The sequence below is a fragment of the Lissotriton helveticus genome, chromosome 9, assembly GCF_964261635.1.
Source record: "Lissotriton helveticus chromosome 9, aLisHel1.1, whole genome shotgun sequence".
In the NCBI taxonomy this organism is placed as follows: domain Eukaryota; kingdom Metazoa; phylum Chordata; class Amphibia; order Caudata; family Salamandridae; genus Lissotriton; species Lissotriton helveticus.
In genome coordinates, this window is record NC_136070.1 from 763,149,519 (window position 1) to 763,162,322 (window position 12,804).

A 12,804-nucleotide genomic window follows, 5' to 3' on the forward strand; every position below is an offset into this window, starting at 1 on the left:
CATCCAACATTAATTTACAGCCAAAAGATTCAATGTTAAAATTTCATCGAAATTGACCATTTTGGGAACGTTCGACAGCTCCACGGTCATCGTTTTTCGGCAGAAAATTAATTTTTTGGACTGTACCTACAATGATTCAAAATGTCAATTGGATCGTGCCTCATGTTGAATAACCACTTTTTAAATTCTCACAGTGACCAAAATTGCCAGTTTTTACAGAGTTTTCTTACTCAGAAGCTTCAATTTTGACCAATTTCAGGCACAGAAATGACTTTAAACACATTTATTTTAGTTGAAAAAGTAATAATTCACATCCAACATTAATTTACAGCCAAAAGATTCAATGTTAAAATTTCATCGAAATTGACCATTTTGGGAACGTTCAACAGCTCCGCGGTAATCGTTTTTCGGCAGAAAATTGATTTTTTGGACTGTACCTAAAATGATTCAAAATGTCAATTGGATCGTGCCTCATGTTGAATAACCACTTTTTAAACTCTCACAGTGACCAAAATTGCCATTTTTACAGAGTTTTGCTTACTCAGAAGCTTCAATTTTGACCAATTTCAGGCACAGAAATGACTTTAAACACATTTATTGTAGTTGAAAAAGTAATAATTCACATCCAACATTAATTTACAGCCAGAAGATTAAATGTAAAAATTTCATCGAAATTGACCTTTTTGGGAACGTTCAACAGCTCCGCGGTAATCGTTTTTCGGCAGAAAATTGATCTTTTGGACTGTACCTAAAATGATTCAAAATGTCGATTGGATCGTGCCTCATGTTGAATAACCACTTTTTAAACTCTCACGTGACCAAAATTGCCATTTTTACAGAGTTTTGCTTACTCAGAAGGTTCAATTTTTACAAATTTCAGGCACAGAAATGACTTTAAACACATTTATTTTAGTTAAAAAAGTAATAATTCACATCCAACATTAATTTACAGCCAAAAGATTCAATGTTAAAATTTCATCGAAATTGACCATTTTGGGAACGTTCGACAGCTCTGCGGTCATCGTTTTTCGGCAGAAAATTAATTTTTTGGACTGTACCTAAAATGATTCAAAATGTCAATTGGATCATGCCTCATGTTGAATATCCACTTTTTAAGCCCTCACAGGGAAAAAAATTGCCATTTTTACAGAGTTTTGCTTACTCAGAAGCTTTAATTTTGACCAATTTCACGCCCAGAAATTACTTTAAACACATTTTTTTTAGTTGATAAAGTAATAATTCACATCCAACGGCAATTTACAGCCAGAAGATTAAATGTTAAAATTTCATAGAAATTGACCATTTTGGGAACGTTCGACAGCTCCGCGGTCATCGTTTTTCGGAAGAAAATTGAATTTTTGGACTGTACCTACAATGATTCACAATGTCAATTGGATCGTGCCTCATGTTGAATAACCACTTTTTAAACCCTCACAGGGACCAAAATTGCCATTTTTACAGAGTTTTGCTTACTCAGAAGCTTCAATTGTGACCAATTTCAGGCACAGAAATGACTTTAAACACATTTATTTTAGTTGAAAAAGTAATAATTCACATCCAACATTAATTTACAGCCAAAAGATTCAATGTTAAAATTTCATCGAAATTGACCATTTTGGGAACGTTCGACAGCTCCGCGGTCATCGCTTTTCGGGAGAAAATTGATTTTTTGGACTGTACCTGAAATGATTCAAAATGTCAATTGGATCGTGCCTCATGTTGAATAACCACTTTTTAAACTCTCACAGTGACCAAAATTGCCATTTTTAGAGAGTTTTGCTTACTCAGAATCTTCAATTTTGGCCAATTTCAGGCACAGAAAGGACTTTAAACACATTTATTTTAGTTGAAAAAGTAATAATTCACATCCAACATTCATTTACAGCCAAAAGATTCAATGTTAAAATTTCATCGAAATTGACCATTTTGGGAATGTTCGACAGCTCCGCGGTCATCGTTTTTCGGGAGAAAATTGATTTTTTGGAATGTACCTAAAATGATTCAAAATGTCAATTGAATCGTGCCTCATGTTGAATAACCACTTTTTAAACCCTCACAGGGACCAAAATTGGAATTTTTACAGAGTTTTGCTTACTCAGTAGCTTTAATTATGACCAATTTCACGCACAGAAATTACTTTAAACACATTTATTTTAGTTGATTAAGTAATAATTCACATCCAACAGCAATTTACAGCCAAAAGATTAAATGTTAAAATTTCATCGAAATTGACCATTTTTGGAACGTTCAACAGCTCCACGGTCATCGTTTTTAGGCAGAAAATTGAATTTTTGGACTGTACCTACAATGATTCAAAATGTCAATTGGATCGTGCCTCATGTTGAATAACCACTTTTTAAACCCTCACAGGGACCAAAATTGCCATTTTTACAGAGTTTTGCTTACTCAGAAGCTTCAATTTTGACCAATGTCAGGCACAGAAATGACTTTAAACACATTTTTTTTTAGTTGAAAAAGTAATAATTCACATCCAACATTAATTTACAGCCAAAAGATTCAATGTTAAAATTTCATCGAAATTGACCATTTTGGGAACATTCGACAGCTCTGCGGTCATCGTTTTTAGGCAGAAAATTGATTTTTTTGGACTGTACCTAAAATGATTCAAAATGTCAATTAGATCGTGCCTCATGTTGAATAACCACTTTTTAAACCCTCACAGGGACCAAAATTGCCATTTTTACAGAGTTTTGCTTACTCAGAAGCTTCAATTTTGACCAATTTCAGGCACAGAAATGACTTTAAACACATTTTTTTTTAGTTGATAAAGTAATAATTCACATCCAACAGCAATTCACAGCCAAAAGATTAAATGTTAAAATTTCATCAAAATTGACCATTTTGGGAACGTTCGACAGCTCCGCGGTCATCGTTTTTCGGAAGAAAATTGAATTTTTGGACTGTACCTACAATGAATCACAATGTCAATTGGATCGTGCCTCATGTTGAATAACCACTTTTTAAACCCTCACAGGGACCAAAATTGCCATTTTTACAGAGTTTTGCTTACTCAGAAGCTTCAATTTTGACCAATTTCAGGCACAGAAATGACTTTAAACACATTTATTTTAGTTGAAAAAGTAATAATTCACATCCAACATTAATTTACAGCCAAAAGATTCAATGTTAAAATTTCATCGAAATTGACAATTTTGGGAACGTTCGACAGCTCCGCGGTCATCGCTTTTCAGGAGAAAATTGATTTTTTGGACTGTACCTGAAATGATTCAAAATGTCAATTGGATCGTGCCTCATGTTGAATAACCACTTTTTAAACTCTCACAGTGACCAAAATTGCCATTTTTACAGAGTTTTGCTTACTCAGAAGCTCAATTTTGGCCAATTTCAGGCACAGAAATGACTTTAAACACATTTATTTTAGTTGAAAAAGTAATAATTCACATCCAACATTCATTTACAGCCAAAAGATTTAATGTTAAAATTTCATCGAAATTGACCATTTTGGGAACGTTCGACAGCTCCGCGGTAATCGTTTTTCGGCAGAAAATTGATTTTTTGAACTGTACCTAAAATGATTCAAAATGTCAATTGGATCGTGCCTCATGTTGAATGTCCACTTTTTAAACCCTCACAGGGAACAAAATTGCCATTTTCACAGAGTTTTGCTTACTCAGAAGCTTTAATTTTGACCCATCCCAGGCACAGAAATGACTTTAAACACATTTATTTTAGTTGAAAAATTGATAATTCACATCCAACCGCAATTTACAGCCAAAAGATTAAATGTTAAAATTTCATCGAAATTGACCATTTTGGGAACGTTCGACAGCTCCGCGGTCATCGTTTTTCGGCAGAAAATTGATTTTTTGGGCTGTACCTACAATGATTCAAAATGTCAATTGGATCGTGAATCATGTTCAATAACCACTTTTTAAACCCTCACAGGGACCAAAATTGCCATTTTTACAGAGTTTTGCTTACTCAGAAGCTTCAATTTTGACCAATTTCAGGCACAGAAATGGCTTTAAACACATTTATTTTAGTTGAAAAAGTAATAATTCACATCCAACATTAATTTACAGCCAAAAGATTCAATGTTAAAATTTCATCGAAATTGACCATTTTGGGAACGTTCAACAGCTCCGCGGTAATCGTTTTTCGGCAGAAAATTGATCTTTTGGACTGTACCTAAAATGATTCAAAATGTCGATTGGATCGTGCCTCATGTTGAATAACCACTTTTTAAACTCTCACGTGACCAAAATTGCCATTTTTACAGAGTTTTGCTTACTCAGAAGGTTCAATTTTGACCAATTTCAGGCACAGAAATGACTTTAAACACATTTATTTTAGTTAAAAAAGTAATAATTCACATCCAACATTAATTTACAGCCAAAAGATTCAATGTTAAAATTTCATCGAAATTGACCATTTTGGGAACGTTAGACAGCTCTGCGGTCATCGTTTTTCGGCAGAAAATTAATTTTTTGGACTGTACCTAAAATGATTCAAAATGTCAATTGGATCGTGCCTCATGTTGAATATCCACTTTTTAAACCCTCACAGGGAACAATTTTGGAATTTTTACAGAGTTTTGCTTACTCAGTAGCTTTAATTATGACCAATTTCACGCACAGAAATTACTTTAAACACATTTATTTTAGTTGATAAAGTAATAATTCACATCCAACAGCAATTTACAGCCAAAATATTAAATGTTAAAATTTCATCGAAATTGACCATTTTGGGAACGTTCAACAGCTCCGCGGTCATCGTTTTTCGGCAGAAAATTGAATTTTTGGACTGTACCTAAAATGATTCAAAATGTCAATTGGATCGTGCCTCATGTTGAATAACCACTTTTTAAACCCTCACAGTGACCAAAATTGCCATTTTTACAGAGTTTTGCTTACTCAGAAGCTTTAATTTTGACCAATTTCACGCCCAGAAATTACTTTAAACACATTTTTTTTAGTTGATAAAGTAATAATTCACATCCAACAGCAATTTACAGCCATAAGATTAAATGTTAAAATTTCATCGAAATTGACCATTTTGGGAACGTTCGACAGCTCCGCGGTCATCGTTTTTCGGAAGAAAATTGAATTTTTGGACTGTACCTACAATGATTCACAATGTTAATTGGATCGTGCCTCATGTTGAATAACCACTTTTTAAACCCTCACAGGGACCAAAATTGCCATTTTTACAGAGTTTTGCTTACTCAGAAGCTTCAATTTTGACCAATTTCAGGCACAGAAATGACTTTAAACACATTTATTTTAGTTGAAAAAGTAATAATTCACATCCAACAGCAATTTACAGCCAGAAGATTAAATGTTTAAAATTTCATCGAAATTGACCATTTTGGGAACGTTCGACAGCTCCGCGGTCATCGTTTTTCGGCAGAAAATTGATTTTTTGGACTGTACCTAAAATGATTCAAAATGTCAATTGGATCGTGCCTCATGTTGAATAACCACTTTTTAAACCCTCACAGTGACCAAAATTGCCATTTTTACAGAGTTTTGCTTACTCAGAAGCTTTAATTTTGACCAATTTCACGCCCAGAAATTACTTTAAACACATTTTTTTTAGTTGATAAAGTAATAATTCACATCCAACAGCAATTTACAGCCATAAGATTAAATGTTAAAATTTCATCGAAATTGACCATTTTGGGAACGTTCGACAGCTCCGCGGTCATCGTTTTTCGGAAGAAAATTGAATTTTTGGACTGTACTTACAATGATTCACAATGTTAATTGGATCGTGCCTCATGTTGAATAACCACTTTTTAAACCCTCACAGGGACCAAAATTGCCATTTTTACAGAGTTTTGCTTACTAAGAAGCTTTAATTTTGACCAATTTCAGGCACAGAAATGACTTTAAACACATTTATTTTAGTTGAAAAAGTAATAATTCACATCCAACATTAATTTACAGCCAAAAGATTCAATGTTAAAATTTCATCGAAATTGACCATTTTGGGAACATTCGACAGCTCTGCGGTCATCGTTTTTCGACAGAAAATTAAATGTTTTGGACTGTACCTACAATGATTCAAAATGTCAATTGGATCGTGCCTCATGTTGAATAACCACTTTTTAAACTCTCACAGTGACCAAAATTGCCATTTTTACAGAGTTTTGCTTACTCAGAAGCTTCAATTTTGACCAATGTCAGGCACAGAAATGACTTTAAACACATTTATTTTAGTTGAAAAAGTAATAATTCACATCCAACATTAATTTACAGCCAAAAGATTCAATGTTAAAATTTCATCGAAATTGACCATTTTGGGAACGTTCGACAGCTCCGCGGTCATCGTTTTTAGGCAGAAAATTGATTTTTTTGGACTGTACCTAAAATGTTTCAAAATGTCAATTAGATCGTGCCTCATGTTGAATAACCACTTTTTAAACCCTCACAGGGACCAAAATTGCCATTTTTACAGAGTTTTGCTTACTCAGAAGCTTCAATTTTGACCAATTTCAGGCACAGAAATGACTTTAAACACATTTTTTTTAAGTTGATAAAGTAATAATTCACATCCAACAGCAATTCACAGCCAAAAGATTAAATGTTAAAATTTCATCAAAATTGACCATTTTGGGAACGTTCGACAGCTCCGCGGTCATCGTTTTTCGGAAGAAAATTGAATTTTTGGACTGTACCTACAATGAATCACAATGTCAATTGGATCGTGCCTCATGTTGAATAACCACTTTTTAAACCCTCACAGGGACCAAAATTGCCATTTTTACAGAGTTTTGCTTACTCAGAAGCTTCAATTTTGACCAATTTCAGGCACAGAAATGACTTTAAACACATTTATTTTAGTTGAAAAAGTAATAATTCACATCCAACATTAATTTACAGCCAAAAGATTCAATGTTAAAGTTTCATCGAAATTGACAATTTTGGGAACGTTCGACAGCTCCGCGGTCGTCGCTTTTCGGGAGAAAATTGATTTTTTGGACTGTACCTGAAATGATTCAAAATGTCAATTGGATCGTGCCTCATGTTGAATAACCACTTTTTAAACTCTCACAGTGACCAAAATTGCCATTTTTACAGACTTTTGCTTACTCAGAAGCTTCAATTTTGGACAATTTCAGGCACAGAAATGACTTTAAACACATTTATTTTAGTTGAAAAAGTAATAATTCACATCCAACATTCATTTACAGCCAAAAGATTTAATGTTAAAATTTCATCGAAATTGACCATTTTGGGAACGTTCGACAGCTCCGCGGTAATCGTTTTTCGGCAGAAAATTGATTTTTTGGACTGTACCTAAAATGATTCACAATGTCAATTGGATCGTGCCTCATGTTGAATATCCACTTTTTAAACCCTCACAGGGAACAAAATTGCCATTTTTACAGAGTTTTGCTCACTCAGAAGCTTCAATTTTGACCAATTTCAGGCACAGAAATGACTTTAAACACATTTATTGTAGTTGAAAAAGTAATAATTCACATCCAACATTAATTTACAGCCAGAAGATTAAATGTTAAAATTTCATCGAAATTGACCATTTTGGGAACGTTCAACAGCTCCGCGGTAATCGTTTTTCGACAGAAAATTGATTTTTTGGACTGTACCTAAAATGATTCAAAATGTCAATTGGATCGTGCCTCATGTTGAATAACCACTTTTTAAACTCTCACAGTGACCAAAATTGCCATTTTTACAGAGTTTTGCTTACTCAGAAGCTTCAATTTTGACCAATTTCAGGCACAGAAATGACTTTAAACACATTTATTGTAGTTGAAAAAGTAATAATTCACATCCAACATTAATTTACAGCCAGAAGATTAAATGTTAAAATTTCATCGAAATTGACCATTTTGGGAACGTTCAACAGCTCCGCGGTAATCGTTTTTCGGCAGAAAATTGATTTTTTGGACTGTACCTATAATGATTCAAAATGTCATTTGGATTGTGAATCATGTTGAATAACCACTTTTTAAACTCTCACGTGACCAAAATTGCCATTTTTACAGAGTTTTGCTTACTCAGTAGCTTTAATTATGACCAATTTCACGCACAGAAATGACTTTAAACACATTTATTTTAGTTGAAAAAGTAATAATTCACATCCAACATTAATTTACAGCCAAAAGATTCAATGTTAAAATTTCATCGAAATTGACCATTTTGGGAACGTTCAACAGCTCCGCGGTAATCGTTTTTCGGCAGAAAATTGATTTTTTGGACTGTACCTAAAATGTTTCAAAATGTCAATTAGATCGTGCCTCATGTTGAATAACCACTTTTTAAACCCTCACAGGGACCAAAATTGCCATTTTTACAGAATTTTGCTTACTCAGAAGCTTCAATTTTGACCAATTTCAGGCACAGAAATGACTTTAAACACATTTTTTTTAAGTTGATAAAGTAATAATTCACATCCAACAGCAATTTACAGCCAAAAGATTAAATGTTAAAATTTCATCGAAACTGACCATTTTGGGAACGTTCAACAGCTCCGCGGTCATCGTTTTTCGGCACAAAATTGAATTTTTGGACTGTACCTACAATGATTCAAAATGTCAATTGGATCGTGCCTCATGTTGAATAACCACTTTTTAAATTCTCACAGTGACCAAAATTGCCATTTTTACAGAGTTTTCTTACTCAGAAGCTTCAATTTTGACCAATTTCAGGCACAGAAATGACTTTAAACACATTTATTTTAGTTGAAAAAGTAATAATTCACATCCAACATTAATTTACAGCCAAAAGATTCAATGTTAAAATTTCATCGAAATTGACCATTTTGGGAACGTTCAACAGCTCCGCGGTAATCGTTTTTCGGCAGAAAATTGATTTTTTGGACTGTACCTAAAATGATTCAAAATGTCAATTGGATCGTGCCTCATGTTGAATAACCACTTTTTAAACTCTCACAGTGACCAAAATTGCCATTTTTACAGAGTTTTGCTTACTCAGAAGCTTCAATTTTGACCAATGTCAGGCACAGAAATGACTTTAAACACATTTATTTTAGTTGAAAAAGTAATAATTCACATCCAACATTAATTTACAGCCAAAAGATTCAATGTTAAAATTTCATCGAAATTGACCATTTTGGGAACGTTCGACAGCTCCGCGGTCATCGTTTTTAGGCAGAAAATTGATTTTTTTGGACTGTACCTAAAATGTTTCAAAATGTCAATTAGATCGTGCCTCATGTTGAATAACCACTTTTTAAACCCTCACAGGGACCAAAATTGCCATTTTTACAGAGTTTTGCTTACTCAGAAGCTTCAATTTTGACCAATTTCAGGCACAGAAATGACTTTAAACACATTTTTTTTAAGTTGATAAAGTAATAATTCACATCCAACAGCAATTCACAGCCAAAAGATTAAATGTTAAAATTTCATCAAAATTGACCATTTTGGGAACGTTCGACAGCTCCGCGGTCATCGTTTTTCGGAAGAAAATTGAATTTTTGGACTGTACCTACAATGAATCACAATGTCAATTGGATCGTGCCTCATGTTGAATAACCACTTTTTAAACCCTCACAGGGACCAAAATTGCCATTTTTACAGAGTTTTGCTTACTCAGAAGCTTCAATTTTGACCAATTTCAGGCACAGAAATGACTTTAAACACATTTATTTTAGTTGAAAAAGTAATAATTCACATCCAACATTAATTTACAGCCAAAAGATTCAATGTTAAAGTTTCATCGAAATTGACAATTTTGGGAACGTTCGACAGCTCCGCGGTCGTCGCTTTTCGGGAGAAAATTGATTTTTTGGACTGTACCTGAAATGATTCAAAATGTCAATTGGATCGTGCCTCATGTTGAATAACCACTTTTTAAACTCTCACAGTGACCAAAATTGCCATTTTTACAGACTTTTGCTTACTCAGAAGCTTCAATTTTGGACAATTTCAGGCACAGAAATGACTTTAAACACATTTATTTTAGTTGAAAAAGTAATAATTCACATCCAACATTCATTTACAGCCAAAAGATTTAATGTTAAAATTTCATCGAAATTGACCATTTTGGGAACGTTCGACAGCTCCGCGGTAATCGTTTTTCGGCAGAAAATTGATTTTTTGGACTGTACCTAAAATGATTCACAATGTCAATTGGATCGTGCCTCATGTTGAATATCCACTTTTTAAACCCTCACAGGGAACAAAATTGCCATTTTTACAGAGTTTTGCTCACTCAGAAGCTTCAATTTTGACCAATTTCAGGCACAGAAATGACTTTAAACACATTTATTGTAGTTGAAAAAGTAATAATTCACATCCAACATTAATTTACAGCCAGAAGATTAAATGTTAAAATTTCATCGAAATTGACCATTTTGGGAACGTTCAACAGCTCCGCGGTAATCGTTTTTCGGCAGAAAATTGATCTTTTGGACTGTACCTAAAATGATTCAAAATGTCGATTGGATCGTGCCTCATGTTGAATAACCACTTTTTAAACTCTCACGTGACCAAAATTGCTATTTTTACAGAGTTTTGCTTACTCAGTAGCTTTAATTTTGACCAATTTCAGGCACAGAAATGACTTTAAACACATTTATTGTAGTTGAAAAAGTAATAATTCACATCCAACATTAATTTACAGCCAGAAGATTAAATGTTAAAATTTCATCGAAATTGACCATTTTGGGAACGTTCAACAGCTCCGCGGTAATCGTTTTTCGGCAGAAAATTGATTTTTTGGACTGTACCTATAATGATTCAAAATGTCATTTGGATTGTGAATCATGTTGAATAACCACTTTTTAAACTCTCACGTGACCAAAATTGCCATTTTTACAGAGTTTTGCTTACTCAGTAGCTTTAATTATGACCAATTTCACGCACAGAAATGACTTTAAACACATTTATTTTAGTTGAAAAAGTAATAATTCACATCCAACATTAATTTACAGCCAAAAGATTCAATGTTAAAATTTCATCGAAATTGACCATTTTGGGAACGTTCAACAGCTCCGCGGTAATCGTTTTTCGGCAGAAAATTGATTTTTTGGACTGTACCTAAAATGTTTCAAAATGTCAATTAGATCGTGCCTCATGTTGAATAACCACTTTTTAAACCCTCACAGGGACCAAAATTGCCATTTTTACAGAATTTTGCTTACTCAGAAGCTTCAATTTTGACCAATTTCAGGCACAGAAATGACTTTAAACACATTTTTTTTAAGTTGATAAAGTAATAATTCACATCCAACAGCAATTCACAGCCAAAAGATTAAATGTTAAAATTTCATCAAAATTGACCATTTTGGGAACGTTCGACAGCTCCGCGGTCATCGTTTTTCGGAAGAAAATTGAATTTTTGGACTGTACCTACAATGAATCACAATGTCAATTGGATCGTGCCTCATGTTGAATAACCACTTTTTAAACCCTCACAGGGACCAAAATTGCCATTTTTACAGAGTTTTGCTTACTCAGAAGCTTCAATTTTGACCAATTTCAGGCACAGAAATGACTTTAAACACATTTATTTTAGTTGAAAAAGTAATAATTCACATCCAACATTAATTTACAGCCAAAAGATTCAATGTTAAAGTTTCATCGAAATTGACAATTTTGGGAACGTTCGACAGCTCCGCGGTCATCGCTTTTCGGGAGAAAATTGATTTTTTGGACTGTACCTGAAATGATTCAAAATGTCAATTGGATCGTGCCTCATGTTGAATAACTACTTTTTAAACTCTCACAGTGACCAAAATTGCCATTTTTACAGACTTTTGCTTACTCAGAAGCTTCAATTTTGGCCAATTTCAGGCACAGAAATGACTTTAAACACATTTATTGTAGTTGAAAAAGTAATAATTCACATCCAACATTAATTTACAGCCAAAAGATTCAATGTTAAAGTTTCATCGAAATTGACAATTTTGGGAACGTTCGACAGCTCCGCGGTCATCGCTTTTCGGGAGAAAATTGATTTTTTGGACTGTACCTAAAATGATTCACAATGTCAATTGGATCGTGCCTCATGTTGAATATCCACTTTTTAAACCCTCACAGGGAACAAAATTGCCATTTTTACAGAGTTTTGCTCACTCAGAAGCTTCAATTTTGACCAATTTCAGGCACAGAAATGACTTTAAACACATTTATTGTAGTTGAAAAAGTAATAATTCACATCCAACATTAATTTACAGCCAGAAGATTAAATGTTAAAATTTCATCGAAATTGACCATTTTGGGAACGTTCAACAGCTCCGCGGTAATCGTTTTTCGGCAGAAAATTGATCTTTTGGACTGTACCTAAAATGATTCAAAATGTCGATTGGATCGTGCCTCATGTTGAATAACCACTTTTTAAACTCTCACGTGACCAAAATTGCTATTTTTACAGAGTTTTGCTTACTCAGTAGCTTTAATTATGACCAATTTCACGCACAGAAATTACTTTAAACACATTTATTTTAGTTGATAAAGTAATAATTCACATCCAACAGCAATTTACAGCCAAAATATTAAATGTTAAAATTTCATCGAAATTGACCATTTTGGGAACGTTCAACAGCTCCGCGGTAATCGTTTTTCGGCAGAAAATTGATTTTTTGGACTGTACCTAAAATGATTCAAAATGTCAATTGGATCGTGCCTCATGTTGAATAACCACTTTTTAAACTCTCACAGTGACCAAAATTGCCATTTTTACAGAGTTTTGCTTACTCAGAAGCTTCAATTTTGACCAATTTCAGGCACAGAAATGACTTTAAACACATTTATTGTAGTTGAAAAAGTAATAATTCACATCCAACATTAATTTACAGCCAGAAGATTAAATGTTAAAATTTCATCGA